The 18335-nt window shown below is 45.2% G+C and overlaps 1 long non-coding RNA gene across 1 annotated transcript; it reads left to right on the top strand.

Annotated features, from left to right (window-relative positions):
• Positions 1-810: 810 nt before the first annotated feature.
• Positions 811-14288, top strand: LOC132662453 (uncharacterized). The gene is made up of 3 exons (XR_009602587.2): positions 811-947; positions 4559-4726; positions 14214-14288. It is a non-coding gene; the product is annotated as an uncharacterized LOC132662453 (long non-coding RNA).
• Positions 14289-18335: the final 4047 nt, after the last annotated feature.

Raw genomic sequence — 18335 nt, 5'->3', positions numbered from 1 at the left:
GAAGCACTTATCTTCGGCTCTGCTGTCCAGTAGGGACGCTAACCACTGGCCGCAGGTGACTATTTAAATTTAAATGACTTACAGTTTTCAAAAATTTGAAGTCCACACCTGCCACATTTCAGGCACTCAGTGGCCATACTGTGGCTAGCAGCTCCCATATCAGACGACATAGAAACGAGTATTTCCATCATCGCAGAAAGTTCTGTTGGATAACGCTAATCCAGAACTTACTCTAACCTCTTCAGGACAGGGTGTGGTCTAGAATTTCAGAAAGCTTTTGACTCTAGTGCACTGCCTTCTACTGCTGTGGTTGTTGCAACAGGGGATAGAGAAATGGAGTCAGACAGACCCAGGATTCACCCCTGACTTTGCCATTTACTAGTTTTGTGGGCCTGGAGAAGTCACTTCGCCTCTGTCAGCATCCGTTTTTCTCATCTAGGCAATGCGGACAGTATCACCCCACAGCCCTGGTTACTGGGAGGATTAAATGAGGTAGGGCAGGTGAGTCACCAGAGGCAATGCCTGGCATGCAGTTTTATGGCCTGACCACCCCAGCCTGATTCTGTCTTCTTGCATCCACTCAACCCACAAAAGCCCTTATCTCTGGTCTCTACTATGTTCAGACCTGTGTCGGGTCCCGAGGTTTATTCAAAGGGAGCACCGGGCTTAATTCTAGAAGGAGATTGCAATCTAGGTGAGAGGGCAAGATAAGTGCATGAAGCAACCTGAACGCAATTCTTAGGCAATACACAGGGCAGCGAGTTGTGCGGCGATACAGGGCCCAACGGGAAAGGCATTTGTAGGGCAGGAGGTTTATGTGACAGGCCTCGTAGAGGGAGGGGTGAGAAGAGATCTGGTCTGCAAGGTAGCATCGGGTGGGACGGGCAGAGCTGATTGGAGAATGGTGCCAGGGCAGAGGAACAGCATGAGCGAAGGCAGAAGCCGAGGTGGGTAAAGGAGTGGCCTGGGTTAACGTGCGAGCGGTGAGAGGCAGCTGAGCCGAGGTTTTTGTGGAGGGGGAGCCAGAAGGGTTTGCTAAGAAAATCACGCAACTCTTGGAAGCCTGGCTGAGTTGCTTGAGTTTGATGAAGCAGGTGGTTCCTGGGCAGGTGGGGCTTTGCACTGAGAACCAGGCAGAGGCTGAGGAAGCCTGTGCTGCCAGCATCAGGAGGAGGGCCTGTGAGGGAGTCAAGGTGACTGTCAGGGAGCTGTGACAGCAGGGACCTGTACTGAGGGCCCTTCACATACATGTTCACCAGAAAGGGCACTCAGTTGGCTTGTACCAGTAGTCCAGGTGGCCGTGGGCAGAGGGTGGGTAGTGAGAGGAAGCAGGATGGAGGAAATGCATTCACAGCATATCCAGATCTGAGCCCCAGCCCCTCAGGCAGCTGAGAAAAAGAACAGGGTGAGGGCTGAGATGGGATGTAGCAGTGAGTGGAGGCGGGAGGGGACTCCAGACTGGACTAGGGGTCTGAGAAGTGGGGCTGGGTACAGATTCACAGGGCAGAAGCCCCTCTCCCTATGTGCACGTGCCCGTAGGTACCCCCCACACAAGTACATGCGTACAGCCCCCAACTTACATGTGCATGTTCATCATACCCAGAGACCCTTAAGGAAATGTGCATATGCACATTTATGCAAATGCACGTGTATGCACACATGCAGGCAAACATCAACACACATGTGTATATACACGTGTGCTCCTCCTGATCCGGCCTCTGCTGGGGCTGGAGCTGGGGCTGGCATTGGGTTCACAGCAACCAGGCCGGGAAGAATCTGTCCTGCCTGGGCACTGAGACCATGTCTGATGGAGGCTTCTCCAGCCTCCGCTTGTAAACACTATTTATTTTGGAAAGCAACTTCTCTATTTTCAAATAAAAAGTTGGGACATGTGGTATTGGATTTCCCTGATCTGACACTGACCTAGAAAAATGTGCTGGCGGGAACAGAAACTGCGTTGCCCCACTGTGCTGGCAGAGGCTCAAGTGCGTTTTGTTCTTCTTGGCCTTGACTGCAAAGGTTAAGGTGCAAGCCAGGGGGTAGCGCCATCTCCTTGTCCAAGCAGCGTTCTTTCTACTTCCTTCTACAGGGCTCGGGGTGGCTGAGGCCTGGGGGCCTCCTGCAGGCCTGTGTGCTCAGGAGCAGGCTGGCAGGGTAAATCAGAGGTGGCTCTGGAGGGCCAGCGTCCAGACAGTAAGCAGCTCCAGCCCATGCAAAACAAGTATGGGGCCCAGCCAGGGGGGAGTCCCCAGAGTTGTCATCAGGGGAATGGGAAATGCAGCTTCAGTTCGGGATGAGGGTTTTTTTTTTTAATGTTTATGTTTTTATTTTATTTTATATTTGAGAGAGAGAGAGAGAGAGTGAGAGAGAGAGAGAGCACAAACAGGGGAGGGGCAGAAAGAGGGAGACACAGAATCCGAAGCAGGCTCCAGGCTCTGAGCTGTCAGCACAGAGCCCGATCTCATGAGCTGTGAGATCGTGACCTGAGCTGAAGTCAGACGCTTAACCGACTGAGCCGCCCAGGTGCCTCTGGATGAGGTTTGAAGCAGGCTCCTGTTCCTTGAAGGAGAACAGGCTTCCAGGACACAGAGCAGCCAGGCCTGTCTGGTGAAGGTCATGGTCTGCTACAGGCCTGCCGGGGGTGTGGATACTAGTGGTATAGAGTCCAAGGCAGGAGCCCCGTATCGGGAACATGGACACCCACAGTCCCTTTAGGGGTGCAAAGTCCTCATCTGATTGGCATCATAGGAGGCTCAAGGAGGAATATGCAATCCGTTGCCCCACAGAACCCCTCAGAATCCCTCAGCCGGTGACTTAATTCTGTCCCTGTTGAGACCAGGCTTCCCATTCTGCCCGTTTTCCTCATGGCCTCTTGTGAGGATAAAATGAGATCAGAAATGTAACACGCCCAGCCAGGGTCGGTGACACAGGAAGTGCTCGGTAAATCCGAGATCAAATCCTGGCTTTCACTCGCTCGCTGTGTAGACTAGGGCAGACTACACACCTGTGCCTTCACTCCCTCATCTATAGAAGGCAGGGAATAATAAAACATACCTCATGGAGCTGTCGGGGATCCGATGAGTTAATACACATAAGGCATTGTGAATAGTGCCTGGCTCTTAATAAGCACGATTAAGTGTTTACTATGAATTAAATGTTATTCTTAGTAAGCTCTTCATGTATTCATTCACTTATTCATTCAGCAAGTATTTATTGAGGGCCTGCTATGTGTCAGATACCGTTCAGGCACTGGGAATACAACGGTGATTAAGAGACAAACCCTGTGGTAGGTAGAATGATGTCTCCCCCCCACCCACCCCGGACATCCACGTTCTAATCCCAGAATGTGTACATAGTCTGTGCTACATGCAGAGGGGAGTTAAGGTTTCGAATCAGCTGGCCAGAAGATAGGGAGATTATCTTGGGTAATCAGGGGGCGGGTGCTCAACGTAATCATGAGGGTCCTTCTGAGTAGAGGAGGAAGATGAGAGGCAGAGGCAGACGTGTGAGGGCGAAGCGGGGGTCAGAGTGATGTGATTTCGGGCTTTGAAGATGGAAGAGGGCTGTGAGCCAAGGAGTGTGTGTGGCCTGTGGAAGCTGGGAAAGGGAAGGAGCTGAATTCCCCCCGCTGGAGCCTCCAGAAAAGAATGCAACTCTGCCCCTGATTTTGGCCAGTGAGCCCTCCGCCCTCCAGAACTGTAGGAAAATAAGTCTGTGTTGTTTTAAGCCAGTAAATTTCTGGGAATTTGTGACAGCAGCCATAGGGTACTAACATAAACCCTTCCTCTGGGGGCTTACATTCGCGTAGCGGGAGATAATAAGGAAATAAATAAGGAAATAAACATGGTGTGTGGGATGGGCAGTTGCTCTCCTTTCTGTGGGGTGGTGAGCCAGGCTGCTGAGCTCAGATGTAGCAGCAGAGAGCAGGGGGCAGGACAGGTTGGGTGGAGCTGGCCAGTCGGCCATCCCCCCAGCCATGGGCACCCCCCACGGGTCATGCTCCTCCTTTCCATCTCAGTGCTCCTGGGCTCTGGTGGGATGCACAGCTTGCGCTCCGGGCTCCTGCTGGGGAGGGGCAGGTGTGCAGAGTCAGGTGCAGGGGTGGGTGGGGCTGCTGCCAGAAGTCTGAGCCAACTAGCTTGCCCCCAGGAGGCCTGCTGGTGAGGCCAGGAGAAGGATGAGAACGATGAGAATATGGATTTGTCAGAGCGAGGGAGGGAAAGCCAGCTGCCTCTGTGAGAGCCTCTCCAGGTTTTTGTGGTGCAAGCTCTTGACTGAGCTTAATGAGCGACACCTAGAATCAGCTCTAGGTAGTTTCGTTGGAAACATCTTCGCCGCAGGCATTTTCACTGCATTACTAATCAACCGTGAGGCAGTTTTGCAGTAAAAGATAAAATAACTGGCTGGCTGGTTACATTCCCTCACTGATGAATCCACTGCCTTTGGCAGAGTCGACGTATTGAATGAAGCTAGTTGTCAGTTGGGTTTTATTTCTCCATGGACACAATTCTCACTTTTATGTTACAGTAGACCCTGCTCTCCTCTTTTTGCGCTCCAGGGTTTCTGTTACCTGTGGCCAACCGCGTTCTGGAAGCAGATGATCCTCCTTCCGACATAGGGCCAGAAGGTCAATAGCAGCCCACCGGGTCACGCTGCCTAGGTCATTCACCGCACTTCATCTCATCACGTAGGCGTCTTATCATCTCCCATCAGCACAGGAAGAAGGGTGAGTACGGGACAATAAGATATTTTGAGAAACACACATTCACATAACCTTTATTACAGTATAGTGTTATAATTGTTCTATTTTATTATTGTTAATCTCTTACTGTGCCTAACTTATAAGTTAAACTTTATCCTAGGTGCATATGTCTAGGAAGAAACAGTACATCCGGGGGTTCAGTACCCTAGGGGGTCTTGGACTGTGGTCCCTCGGGGCCAAGGGGGGACTGCTGTAGGTAAATGTCAGCTAGCCTTTACAGTGGTCTTACAGCCGTCTTAAGACGGTGGATGGTAACAACTACAGAGATCACTTTGATAGAAGATCTGGTGATAAAGCTTCCTGGAGGCGTGAAATAGAAAGTAAAAGGCCAGACTGCACGCTACACTCTGCAGGACAGTGAAAACGTACCAGTCCCCACAATAGCAAAGCTCAGTTACAAGTACGTTAGAGCCTTAGCCTTTCTTCCCCATGCCCAGAACGAGCAGCCCAGAACCATGCACAACACGATGCAAGCGTGTATCCTAGTGCTTGGAAAACTGATACCTCTCTTAATGAAGGAAGAAATTAATCATGTTTAATTAATTTTTTTCATGTTTCATGTTTCCTTAAAATTTTTTTTTAATGTTTATTCGTTTTTGAGAGAGAGAGAGAGAAAGAGAGAGAGAATGAGCGGGGGAGGGACAGAGAGAGAGGGAGACACAGAATCTGAAGCAGGCTCCAGGCTCTGAGCTGTCGGCACAGAGCCCAATGCGGGGCTTGATCCCACAGACCATGAGATCATGACCTGAACCGAAGTTGGATGCTCAACCGACCTAGCCACCCAGGTGCCCCTCATTATATCCTTTTCAGTGTCCCTCTTTTAGATTTCATTATTTTATCTTCATAGCAGAATTGCCTTCCAGCAAACTAATTTTGTGGCAAGGATGCTCATGGCAAAATGCCAGACATGCCGAGAAATCCTCCCTTTAGGAGGCTGTAAAACACCACTTGGACTTGACTTTCATCTCGCCCAGCTGCTTACCAAAGCCTTCCTCTTTCATCTTCGAGGGCTTTAATTGGCAGGTCTGAGCCCAGAGAACTACCTCGGGAGGTGGCGGAGGCCTGGCTTGAAGTCGGCCTCCCCAGCCCCTCCCTGTTCAAGTCACTGAAGTCTGCTCCAACCCAGAGCTTATGCAGAGCAGGTCTTGAGGAGCAGCAGCCTACCACCAGTTGGGGGGCTGCTACTCAGCTGTAGACTTTGAATGGATGGTGCCTTGTGGCCTATGTTCAGGAATTCATGTAGTGCACTGCTCAAGGGCATTACACCTAAGGGGCATCTTCCACATGGTAGATCCACACTAACTTATGTGAGTGCACGCTGGATGGCACAGGGACTCTGGGTCGCCAGATAGGTATCAGGGAAGAGTTATCTTTGACCTCAACTCACGATGGCACTTGGGCCTGTGCATGAGCTCGGCATACGTGTGCGCATCCTATGATGCCTGCGCTCTGGCTGCCCTTTAGTGCCTGACTCGCAGGCCCCTGAGACTTTGAACCTGACATGGTTGCCTCACAGGGGGTGGGTGGGGAAGAGCGGGGTTTCCTGTGTCCCCAAGTGTGCCCCTGTGTTGTGTGTGCATGGAGCCAGTGCTGCTGTTCAGCAGGCAGAGTTTAGGTTGTTCAGAGATCTACTCACTCGACCTTTCTTTTAACCTGAGGAAGGGGCATCTTTTCCTAATTTGCGGGAAGGTGTCCCATGGGCCATGCAGGCCCTGCCCTGGTTCACAGAGACGCAGCCTTTGCAGCCACCGTCTGTGCAGTGAGGCCTCACCCTCCATGTCCCTGTGTAACGTTTCAGTTCTCAAGTAGCTCCCACCCTGCTCCCCGGGTCAGCCTTGACCTGGACCCTGATTCCACTCATCTCTGTCTCTTAACCCCGACACTGGACCCAGAACCCTGACCCTGCCTGGTGTCCACAGTGCCTCAGCTCACTACCTGCAACTCACCTGCCCTGCAAAAGCCTCGGCCAGGGCCAAAGGCAGTGTCCGCACCGTCACGGATGAGCCGAACATCGGAGTTGAGAAAATACTTCTGAAGCTAGACCTAGGGAAGGAGTAGAGTGCAAACCAGGAGAGCCTTTAGGGGGAGGAACTGGGCAACGTGGATGCACGTCTTTTGGGACTGTGATGCTGCTCTAGGGAATTTGCGCTTCAGAGAGAATCCACAATGTGTGCACAGATTTTGCCAAAGGTGTTAGTTGAAGCATTGTCTGTGTTAGCAGCAGTTGAAAATAACCCAAAAGTCCATCAGGAGAAGGAGTGACTGAATCATAGATTGTCCTTGACTTTCACACACAGGAGTGTTCCCAGAAATCCATCCACATGTCAAATGTTTGAAACTGGGACAGTAGCTTATTTTGAAAAACTAACAGTAGCTTTTAAAGTTTATTTATTTATGAGAGAGAGAGAGAGAGAGTGCTCATATGCCAGCAGGGGAAGGGGCAGAGAGCAAGGGAGAGGAAGAATCCCAAGCAGGCTCTGAGCTGTCAGCGCAGAGCCTCAATAAGACAAACTGCAAGATTAAGACTTGAACCAAAATCCAGAGTCAGACGCTTAATCAGTTAAGCCACCCAGGTGCCCCTAAGCTTTATAAAGTTGGAAATGATGTTAATATCCACGATTCCTCTCCCCCACCACTATTTTAAAAACATTATCAAATCACTGAACTTGCCTGTTTAGACACAATCTTGAATCACATGTGTCTGAGTTGGGGTTTCCCCAAGAGCAACACCTGAGACAAAAATTTGAGTGCAGGCAGGTGGGAAGTCAGGCTGCAGGACACGGAAGCAGTAAATGCTGAGGGGTGACGGTGAGGCACTTGTTGGGTCTGTTATGGTATGTCTCCAGATTTTGTATGTTTTTCCCTGAATCTCATTCTTTTCTTTAACCCATGAACCTACAGGCGGCAAGCCAATCCAAAGGGTGTTCATTTGAGAATAGATTCCCCACATGGTTTCTGATCTTTGTCACAGTTTAGTGATTAGGTGTCAACCTTTCTACTTTCCACGGCTCTTTATAAGATAGTAAGCATTGAATGCAATCTCCAAGTAAGTGCACAGGAAACAGCACTAGTGGCCAACACTTTTAAAAACACACTCATGTTCACTTTAGCCTCATTGCAATGGTATGGGGTAGATACCATGATGGCTGTTGGTAGTTTATAGATAAAGAAGTGGAGGCCCAGGGAGGTTCAGTAACTTGCTCGCGGACACACAGCCATTAGGCAGCAAATGTTGGCAGTCTTGCTCCAGAATGCTTGCTCCTAATCAGCCTATATGGCAATGCCTGGGCAACTGCTAGGAACAGTTGCTTAGCTGATTGGTAGAAGTCTGAATGTGGCGTATGAAATGGAGTTGAGGGGTGTGTTAGTATTAACGTACAAAAATATAAGTTTTCAAATTTAAATATATCAACACCAGGGCAGTACCAAATGGTTTATGGCTGTAGCCGGTAGAAATCTTAGTCTATTAACTCGGGTGGGCTAGAAACATACATCTCATTATTTCCAGTGCCTGAGATGAGTTTTATTTTAGACATATCTCACTAAATGGGGGAAAATAATCCCAGTAATTGCACGGGCTGCCTTGACCCCTCTACTGGGGCCTGGGAAAGTGTATGGTGACGTATGTTGGTTGAAGTGGGATGGCGGTAAGGGTGGCAGAGAGAGGGCCTCCTTGCCATTTGTTACTGGGTCCCTTGTCCACACCAGCTCCTCCATCATGAGTCCCTCTGGGTGCGCTGGCTCTGTGGCAGTGAAAGGGCATCTCTCGAATGCCCTTGACGACCCTGAAAGCAAAGCCTGTTTCCTTCTGCTTTCTGAGATCAGCCCCTGTGTCTGTGTGTGACACCGTCCTTTCCCTCACCACCCCTACACGAGGGAACTCTGCCTGAGAGAGGGAGGGGACAATGTAGTGCAGTAGACCCTGCTCCTGTCCTAGCTTCTCTCTTTCTCTTTTTCTCCCATCGAAGAAGTTTTTTTTTGTGTTTGTTTTGTTTTCCTTTCAAGAGTGAGAAAAACAGCTCCGTCCAGCGACTCTAGCTCCACATCGGGTGTATTCTCCATCGCCAATTCCTTTCTGTTGCTGCTGTTTTGGTTTTTTATTGTTGAATAACAAGCTACCCTATAAATTGGTGGTATAAAACATACATTTTAATTTGGTCTAGAGTTGTCAGATGAACTATGGTGAATATGTTACCTGTGTATATTTTATCCTTAAGTGTTAAAAAATTAAAATTTATCTTCAAATACTATATGTATAAAATTTAATCCCAGTTAAATTTGGATTTTAGATAATGTACTTTTTTTTTTTTTTTAGTATAAGTATATCCCATGCAATACTGGGGATATACTTAGACTAAAAAATTACTCGTTCTTGATCTGAAATTCAAATTTAACCGGATGTCCTATCTTTTTATTTGCTGAATCCAGCAACCCTATTTTGGTCACTGTTTTGTGGGTCAGGAATTTGAGCAGGGATTGGAAGGAGTAAAGGATACCCTTCCATGTTGGGTCTTCACGTCCATGTCTGGTGCAAGGGTGCTTCCCAGCCTCACACTCTCTCTTCACATGAAGTCTCATCCTCCAAGGCTTTTCCATGAAGTTCGGGATTCTCACACAATGGCGGCCTCAGGATAGTCAGCCTTCTTACTAGGAGGCTCTGAGACCTGGCTCCAGAAACAGGAAACAATTGCTGTCAGTCTCTTCAGTCTTGGGTATCACAACCAGTACGACATCACCTCTGCCTTATTTTACCGGCAGAATCACAAAACCTGCCTGGCTTCACCAGGAGGGGACATAGACCCTGCTTCTTCATGGGAGCCGTGGCAAGGGATCTATAGTCATCTGTAATCTGCAGTCATCTGTAATCTGCCGCCTCAAAGCTTGAATGCCATCTGTGTTTCTTACATGGTCCATTTCCTGAGGCAATGATACCAACTCAGTTCAACAGCTGTCTGATTAGAGGAAGGGTCTCAGAAAAGGAGAACATTCAGAAGGGTAGGGGAGACTTGGTTAGTATTTCAATAGGTCATCCCACCATACAACCAAAAAACTTGATAGGGTCGGATATTACATACAGATGATCCCTGACTTACAGTGGTTCTACTTATGAGTTTGTGTGTGTGTGTGTGTGTGTGTGTGTGTGTGTGTGCGTGTGTGTTTAAGTAAGCTTCACTCCCAGCAAGGAGCCCCATGCAGAACTTAAACTCGTGACCCTGAGATCAAGACTTGAGCCATCCACGTGCCCCTCAATTTAGGATTTTTTTTTTTTAACTTTACATCGGTGTGAAAGTGACACACACGCAGTAGAAACAGTAGTCTGAATTGTGAATTTTGATCTGTTCCTGGGCTAGCGATATGACGAACCTGAAGCTTCCAGTCAACCACGCCATCACAGGGTTTAACAACCTATGCCCTCACAACCCTTCTGTGGTCATACAACTGTTCTGGTTTTCACTTTCAGTACTGTGTTCAATATGTTACGCTAGGTAGTCAACACTTCATTATAAAATAGGCTTGGTATCAGACGATTTCGCCCAAATGTAGGCTAATGTTCTGAGCATGTCTGGGGTAGGCTAGGCGAGGCTATGATAGGTTGGTTAGGTGAATAGGCATATCTTTTTTTATTGTGCTTTGCTTTATTGCACTTCGTGGATACAATGTTTGTTTTTTTTAAACAAATTGAAGGTTTGTGTTAGCCCCACACCATGCAAGTCTATTGGCGCCATTTTTCCAACAGGATTTGCTCACTTCTTGTGTGTGCCTCATAGTTATGAGAATATTATAATTCTCATAATATTTTAAGCTTTTTCATTATTTATTATGGTGATCCATGATCAGTGATCTCTGATGATACCATTGTAATTGTTTCTGGGTATTGTGAACCGTGTTCATATAAGGTGGTGAACTTAAATGTTGTATATGTTCTGACTGTTCCACTGACTGGCCATCCTCCCATCTCTCTCCCTCTCCCCAGGCCTCCCTATTCCCTGAGATGCAAGAATATTGAAATTAGCCCAGTTAGTAACCCTACCATGGCCTCTAGGTTTCAAGTGAAAGGAAGAGTCACATGTCTTTTTTTTTTAGAGACAGAGAGAGACAGAGACAGAGAGAGTGCATGAGCTGGCAAGGGACAGAAGGAGAGAGAGAGACAGACAGAGAAAATATCCCAAGCAGGCTCCACATACAGAGCAGAGCCTGATGTGAGGCTTGACCCCATGATCTTGGAATCATGACCTGAGCTGAAATCAAGAGTTGGATGCTCAACCAACTGAGCCACCCAGGCCCCCTGTCTCTCACCTTAAATCAGAAGTTGGAAATGATTAAGCTTAGTAAGGAAGCTGAGCTAGGCCAATAGCTAGACCTCTCACACCGAACAGTTAGCCAAGTTATAAATGAAAAAGAAAAGTTCTTGAAGGATATTAAAAGTGCTATTCCAGTGAAAACACAAATAATAAGAAAGTTAAAAAGCCTTATTGCTGATATGGAGAAAGTTTTAGTGGTCTGGGTAGAGAATCAAACCAACTACACCATTCCCTTGAGCCAAAGCCTAATCCAGAGCACAGACCTAACTCTCTTCGATTCTAGAAAGGCTGAGTGTGGTGAGGAAACTGCAGAAGAAAAGTTTGAGGCTAGCAGAGGTTGGTTCGTGAGGTTTAAGGGAAGAGGCCGTCTTTGTAACATAAAGGCATAAGGTAAAGCAGCAAGTGCTTATATAGAAGTTGCAGTGAATTGTCCAGAAGATCTAACTAAAAGAATTAATGAAGGTAGCTACACTAAATTACAGATTTTTAATGTAGACCTAACAGCCTTCTACTGGAAGAAGGTATCATCTGGGACTTCCATAGCTAGAGAAGAGAAGTCAGTGCCTGGCATCAAAGCTTTAAAGGACAGACTGACTCTCTTGTTAGAGTCAAATGCAGCTGGTGACTCTGAGTTAAAGCCATTGTTCATGGAACATTCTGAAAATCCTGGGGCCCTTAGGAATTGTGTGCAATCTACTGTGCCTGTGCTCGATCAATAGAACAACAAAGCCTGGATGACAGCACATCTGTTTACAACATGATTTATGAATATTTTAAGTCCACTGAATATTTAATATTTGAGACCTGCTCAGAAAAAGAGATTCCTTTCAAAATATTACTGCTCATTGACAATGCACCTGGTCACCCAAGAGCTCTGATGGAGATGTACAACAAGACTCACATTTTCATGCCTGTAACACAATATCCATTCTGCAACCCATGGATCCAAGAGTAATTTTGACTTTCAAGTCTTATTATTTAAGAAACATATTTTGTAAGGCTGTAGTTGCCATAGATCGTGATTCCTCTGATAGATTTGGGCAAAGTCAGTTGAAAACCTTCTGGAAAGGATTCACCATTCTAGATGCCATTAAGAATATTCGTGATTCATGGGAAGAGAACAAAATATCAACATTAACAAGAGTTTGGAAGAAGATGATTTCGGCCCTCATGGATGACTTTTGAGGAGGGACTTTAGTGGAGGAAGTAACTGCGGACCTGGCAGATAAAGCAAGAGAATGAGAATTCAAAGTGGAGCCTGAAGATGGAACTGAATGGCTACAATCTCATGATAAAACTTGAACAGATGAGGAATTGCTTCCTGAGGAGAAAAAAAAAAAAAGGGTTTTCTTGAGATGGAATCTACTCCTGGTGCAGAGGCTGTGAAGACTGTTGAAATGACAACAGAAGATTTGGAATGTTACATAAACTTAGTTGATAAGGCAGAAGCAGAGTTTGAGAGGATTAATTCCAATTTTGAGAGAAGTTCTACTGTGGGTAAAATGCCATCAAATAGCATTGTGTGTTACAGAGAGATCATTCATGAAAGGAAGAGTCAATTGATGCAGGAAACTTCAATGTTGTTTTATTCTAAGAAATCGCTACAGCCAGCCCAACCTTCAGCAGCCCAGCAACCTGATCAATCAGTAGCCATCAACACTGAGACAAGACACTCCACCAGCAAAAAGATTACGACTCCCAGAAAGCTCAAATGATGGTTGACACTTTTTAGCAAGAAATTATTTTGTAATGCTTATTTGTTTGAGAGAGAGAGAGAGAGAGAGAGAGAGAGAGAGAGCAGGCGAGCATGTGCACAACTAGGGGAGGGGTAGGGAGAGAGAGAATCCCAAGCAGGCTCTGCACTGTCTGTGCAGAGACCAATGTAGGGCTCAAACTCACAAACTACAAGATCATGATCTGAGCCAAAACCAAGAGTCGGACACTCAACCAAGTGAGCCACTCAGGCGCCCCAAGAAATTATTTATTTATTTATTTATTTATTTATTTATTAAAAAAAATTTTTTTTTAGCATTTATTTATTTTGGAGGAAGAGAGAGACAGCAGGAGCAGGGGAGGGACAGAGAGAGAGGGAGACAGAATCCAAAGCAGGTTCCAGGTTCTGAGCTATCAGCACAGAGCCCAAAGTGGGTCTCGAACTCACGAACCATGAGATCATGACCTGAGCCAAAATCAGACGCTTAACCGACTGAGCCACTCAGGTGCCCACACAAGAAATTATTTTTATTATTTTTTTTTTTTTTAAATTATTTTTTTTTTTTCAACGTTTATTTATTTTTGGGACAGAGAGAGACAGAGCATGAACGGGGGAGGGACAGAGAGAGAGGGAGACACAGAATCGGAAACAGGCTCCAGGCTCTGAGCCATCAGCCCAGAGCCCGACGCGGGGCTCGAACTCACGGACCGTGAGATCGTGACCTGGCTGAAGTCGGACGCTTAACCGACTGCGCCACCCAGGCGCCCCAAGAAATTATTTTTAAATTAAGGTATGTACACAGCTTTTTTTTTTTTTTTTTTTTTTTACACAATGCTATTGCATACTTAATAAACTATAGTATTAGGGGAAACATAACTTTTATACGCACCGGGAAACCAAAAAATTCATTCGACTCACTTTATTGTGATATTTGCTTTCTTGGGGTGGTCTGGAACTAAACCCACAGTATATCCAATGTGTGCTTGCATTTTTGACTCACAATATTTCAACTTAGGATGGGTGTATTAGGATGTAACCCCATGGTAGGTCAAGGAATATATGTAATGATTCAGAAAGATATTCATAAAATGTTAGGTGTAAAAATCAGGTTACAACAATGTGTTTACAGTATGATGTTTAAAAAAAGTTACCATATAAATATTGGATAACTATATGCAATAATATTGCATTATTATTATTGCATATTATATGCAATAATATTAGTAGTTTATCTGCAAAGGTGTGATTCTGGCAGATTTTAAGCTTTTTGCTTATGTATGTTTTTGGTATTTTATAAAATGAACATATGTTGTTTTTATTTTAGGAGTAAAAAGGTTATCATAAAACAAAACATAATACATTGTCCTCTGAATTATTCACCAGTTTGTTATTTGTATAAATTCTGTTGAGCATGTACCTGTTACTATTCTTCTAGTCTTTGCGGATTCCGCCATGGACAAGCCAGACGAGGTCTTCCAGAAAGCTTTTGGAGAGGGCATGTCACCAACACCTTGATTTTGGACTTCTAGCTTCCAGAATTTCAGAGAATAAATTTCTGTCATTTTAAGTCACCCAGGTTGTGATAATTTGTTATGTTAGCTCTGGGGCACGAATCTATCCCCTTTATTCCTTGAATCTTATTAGCCAATGATGTAGATTTCCATTTTGGAAATAGGCAGTCTAATCGTCTCCCATCTAAAGGTGGGGAAACTGAATTTCTGTTTAAATCTGTAGCTCATTCCAGACTCCACAGAGTGTGGCTTCTGTAGCAAAACCAGGAGTCAAACACTCGTCTCTCTCCCCACCAGGTTTAGGTTCTCCCTGTGATTCCCCAGCTTATAGACTGGGTTTCCAGCAGGTTTCTTAAAAGTTTTTTTTTTTTAATTCCAATGAGTTAAAATACAGAATAGTATTAGTTTCAGGTGTACAATATAGTGATTCACTACTTCCATACAGCATCTGGTGCTCATCACAAGTGCCCTCCTTAATCCCCATCACCTATCCACCCATTCCCCCACTCACTGCCCTTCTGGTGACCATCAGTTTGTTCTCTAAAATTAAGAGTGTGTGTCTAGGTTTGCTTCTCTCTCTCTCTCTCTCTTTTCCCTTTGCTCATTTGTTTCCTAAATTCCACATATGAGTGAAATTACGTGGTATTTGTCCAGCAGTTCCTAGTAGGTCTCATGCATCTGTTTCTAAGATCATTGTTACCTTCCCTTCGCTGCAGTGACAAAACACCAGCCCCTGGAGACCTTTCCCTGGTAGGAGCTCCTCCTCTTGGCTAATGAAAAGGGAAGTGTCCTTGCATTAAGGTTGGCCCTGTTTTAAGATCAATGAGTCCCAGCTGGGACGAATGGACTGAGACAGCTGTTTCCAGGTGTGTTGGCTGCCATTTATATCTGCAGTAGCTGATAGGCCCTCTGTCTCATTGTATCGAGGCCAGGGTGTACCCCTCACTCAGGAAACCACAGCCCCTCCTCTGACAAGGAGAAGAGAGGCCTGCCATAGCTTTCCTTTCTTTCTTTTTTTCTTCAGACTTTAAAATGAATACATGCTTTTTGAAGAAACATATCAGAAAAGGTAAAGGACAAAGCAAACAACAAGAATTACTTATATAATCACCAGCTGTTTACTATTTCTACATATCCAGAAGGAAAAAAGTCTATGTATATACATCTGGTTGTGTTGCATGTACAGACGCATTCAACAGAATGCATTCGATGCATTCACACAGAACAAATTCAAGTGTGTTTAAAAATAAACATTTATCTATAGACTCTGCTCATGGAGAAATCAGGCCACTGGAACAGCTTTTGTACTCTATCCTAAGCGTTTCCCCAGGTTGTTAAAAATTCTTGGTAAATACCATTCTTAATGGTCACATACTAGTCTAGCGAGTGCATCACCACTTATTAATCATTTATTATCTGTTACTAAGCATTCAGATTCTAGTTTTTCATTAACTTAAAAAAAAAACACTGTTATGAGCATCCTTGATATATCTTTGTGTACATTTCTGATTATGCCCTTGACATGAACTTACTGGGTCCAAGGTTATAGACATAACTTTTTTATAGCTTTGCTGAGGTATGATTTACACAACATAAAATTCACCCATGGTAAGCGTATAATTCAGTGATTTTTAGTAAACATAGACAATCATGCAACCATCCCTACGGTTCAGTTTTAGAACACCTTTATCACCCCAGAACATTTCCTCCTATTCCTTTGCTGTCAAACTCCCATTCGAGCCCCAGACAATACCGATCTGCTTTCTAGCTGTAGAACTGCCTTTTCTGGACATTTCCAATAAATAGAATCACACAATATATATTCTTTATTGCGTAGTTCCTCTCCCTTAGCATACTGTTTTTGTGGTGTGGTGATGTAGCATGAGTCAGGACTGAGTTCCTTTTTGTTGCTGAACAGTATCTTGTATGGATGGACCACATTTTGTTTATCCATTCACCTGTTGATGGAAATTTGGGTTGTTTCCAGTTTTTGCTATGAATATTTGCTTATAAGTCTTTGTGTGGACGTTTTCACTTCTCTTGGGGAGATACCTAGGAGTTGGTCATATGGCAAGTTCATATTTAATTTTTTAAGAAACCAAAGTAGCTGCCACATTTTACATTCCCACCAGTGGTGTATGAAGGTGACACTTCAGTCACATCCTGGTCAACACTTGCCATTTCAATTTTAGCCCTTCTAATAGGCGTATATTGGTGTAGCTTTGTGGCTTGAATTCACATTTTCCTAATGACTGTGATGATTGGCCATTTGTGTATCTTCTTTGGAGAAATAGAAAAGATTCTATTCAAACCTTTTGCTCATTTTTTAATTAGGTTATGTGTCTACTTCTTGTTCTTCATATATTCTGGAAACCTGTCCTTTATCAGATCTATGATTTTCAAATCTTTCTCCTGGTCTGGAGCTTGTCTTTCCTATTTGGTTAATGATGTTTGTTGAAGAACAAGAGTTCTGAGTTTTGATAAAGTCCAATTTATCTTTCTTTGGGCGTCCCCTTTTTTGGTGACTTGTCTCAGAAAGCTTTGCCTAGCATAAGTTCACAAAGGTTTTCTCCTATGTTTTCCTGTCAAAGTTTTTTCGAGTATGATTTGAAAATGATTTTTAGTTTTTCATTTTGGATGTAATTCAAGGAATATGAAAAAATCAGAAAATATAGATAAGCAAATGGAAGAAAATACAGATCCCTCATAATCCCACCACTCAGACATAAACCACTACCAAAATTTTGTTACATACGTCTGTATTGGTTATCTATTGCTGCGTAACAAATTATCCCCAAAATGTAATAGCTTAAAACAGCCCACATTTATCATCTCAAAGTTTCTGGGGGTCAGGGATCTGGGAGTACTTTTCTGGGTGCTTTGTCTCAGGATCAGTCATAAGGCTGGGATCAAGGTGTCAGTGGGACAGTTACCTCAAGACCTGACTGGGAGAGAATGTCTCTCCAAGCTCACATGCAGGCTGTGGTCAGGCTTCCAGTCCTCGCTGGCTACTGGTGGGGGACACCACTTCCTTGCCATATGAGTCTCTCCATAGGGTGACTGGCAACATGGCAGCCGGCTTCCCTGAGGGCAAGAGAAAGAGAGGGGGGACTCAAATAGAAGTCACAGACTTTGTGTAATCTAGTCTTGAAAGTAACATTCCATCATTTTGTGCCTTGTTCTGTTCATAGAGGTGAGTCACTAGGTCTAGCCCCCTCTGAGGGGAGGGGATTATATGAGCACATAAATACCAGGAAGTGGGGATCATTCAGGACCATCTTGGAAGGCTGCCACATTGTCCTTCTTGTTCCTTTGAAGTTTTTCTTATGAACTAAGTGGCGAATCCTTCCCTGTGGAACATACAGATGCAGGAGATCCTTTCTAGACTCTACTGGGTTGGAGTCTCCATAGGTGGGAACTGCCTCTCTCTGTAAGGCTTTTAAAAACTCCACAGCGGGGCGCCTGGGTGGCTCAGTCAGTTGGGCAGCCGACTTCAGCTCAGGTCACGATCTCACGGTCCGTGAGTTTGAGCCCTGTGTCAGGCTCTGGGCTGATGCCTCAGAGCCTGGAGCCTGGTTCCGATTCTGTGTCTCCCTCTCTCTCTGCCCCTCCCCCGTTCATGCTCTGTCTCTCTCTGTCTCAAAAATAAATAAACGTTAAAAAAAAATTTAAAAATAAAAACTCCACAGGTCATTCTAATGGAGCCAGGGTTAAGGGTCACTGGCAAATTTGGGGGGAGCCTGGGTGGCTCAGTTGGTTGTGTGTCTGACTTTGGCTCAGGTCATGATCTCATGGTTCATGGGTTCAAGTCCTTCTGTCGGGCTCTGTGCAGACAGCTCAGAGCCTGGAGCCTGCTTTGGGTTCTGTGTCTCCCTCTCTCTTTGCCTATACCCCATTCACACTCTGACCTCTCTCTCTCTCTCTCTCTCTCAAAATTAAATTAAAAAAAAATTAAAAACATTTAAATGTAATTGGATATGTCCCCATATGGATTCCAACTATGCATATTGCTCAGAAATATTTTTCCCCTCAAATAGTCTTGAAGG

This window comes from Panthera onca, chromosome D1, assembly GCF_046562875.1.
Source record: "Panthera onca isolate mPanOnc1 chromosome D1, mPanOnc1 haplotype 2, whole genome shotgun sequence".
In the NCBI taxonomy this organism is placed as follows: Eukaryota; Metazoa; Chordata; class Mammalia; order Carnivora; family Felidae; genus Panthera; species Panthera onca.
The sequence above is the reverse complement of the archived record's forward strand: the minus strand, read 5'-3'. Positions and strand labels throughout refer to the sequence as shown.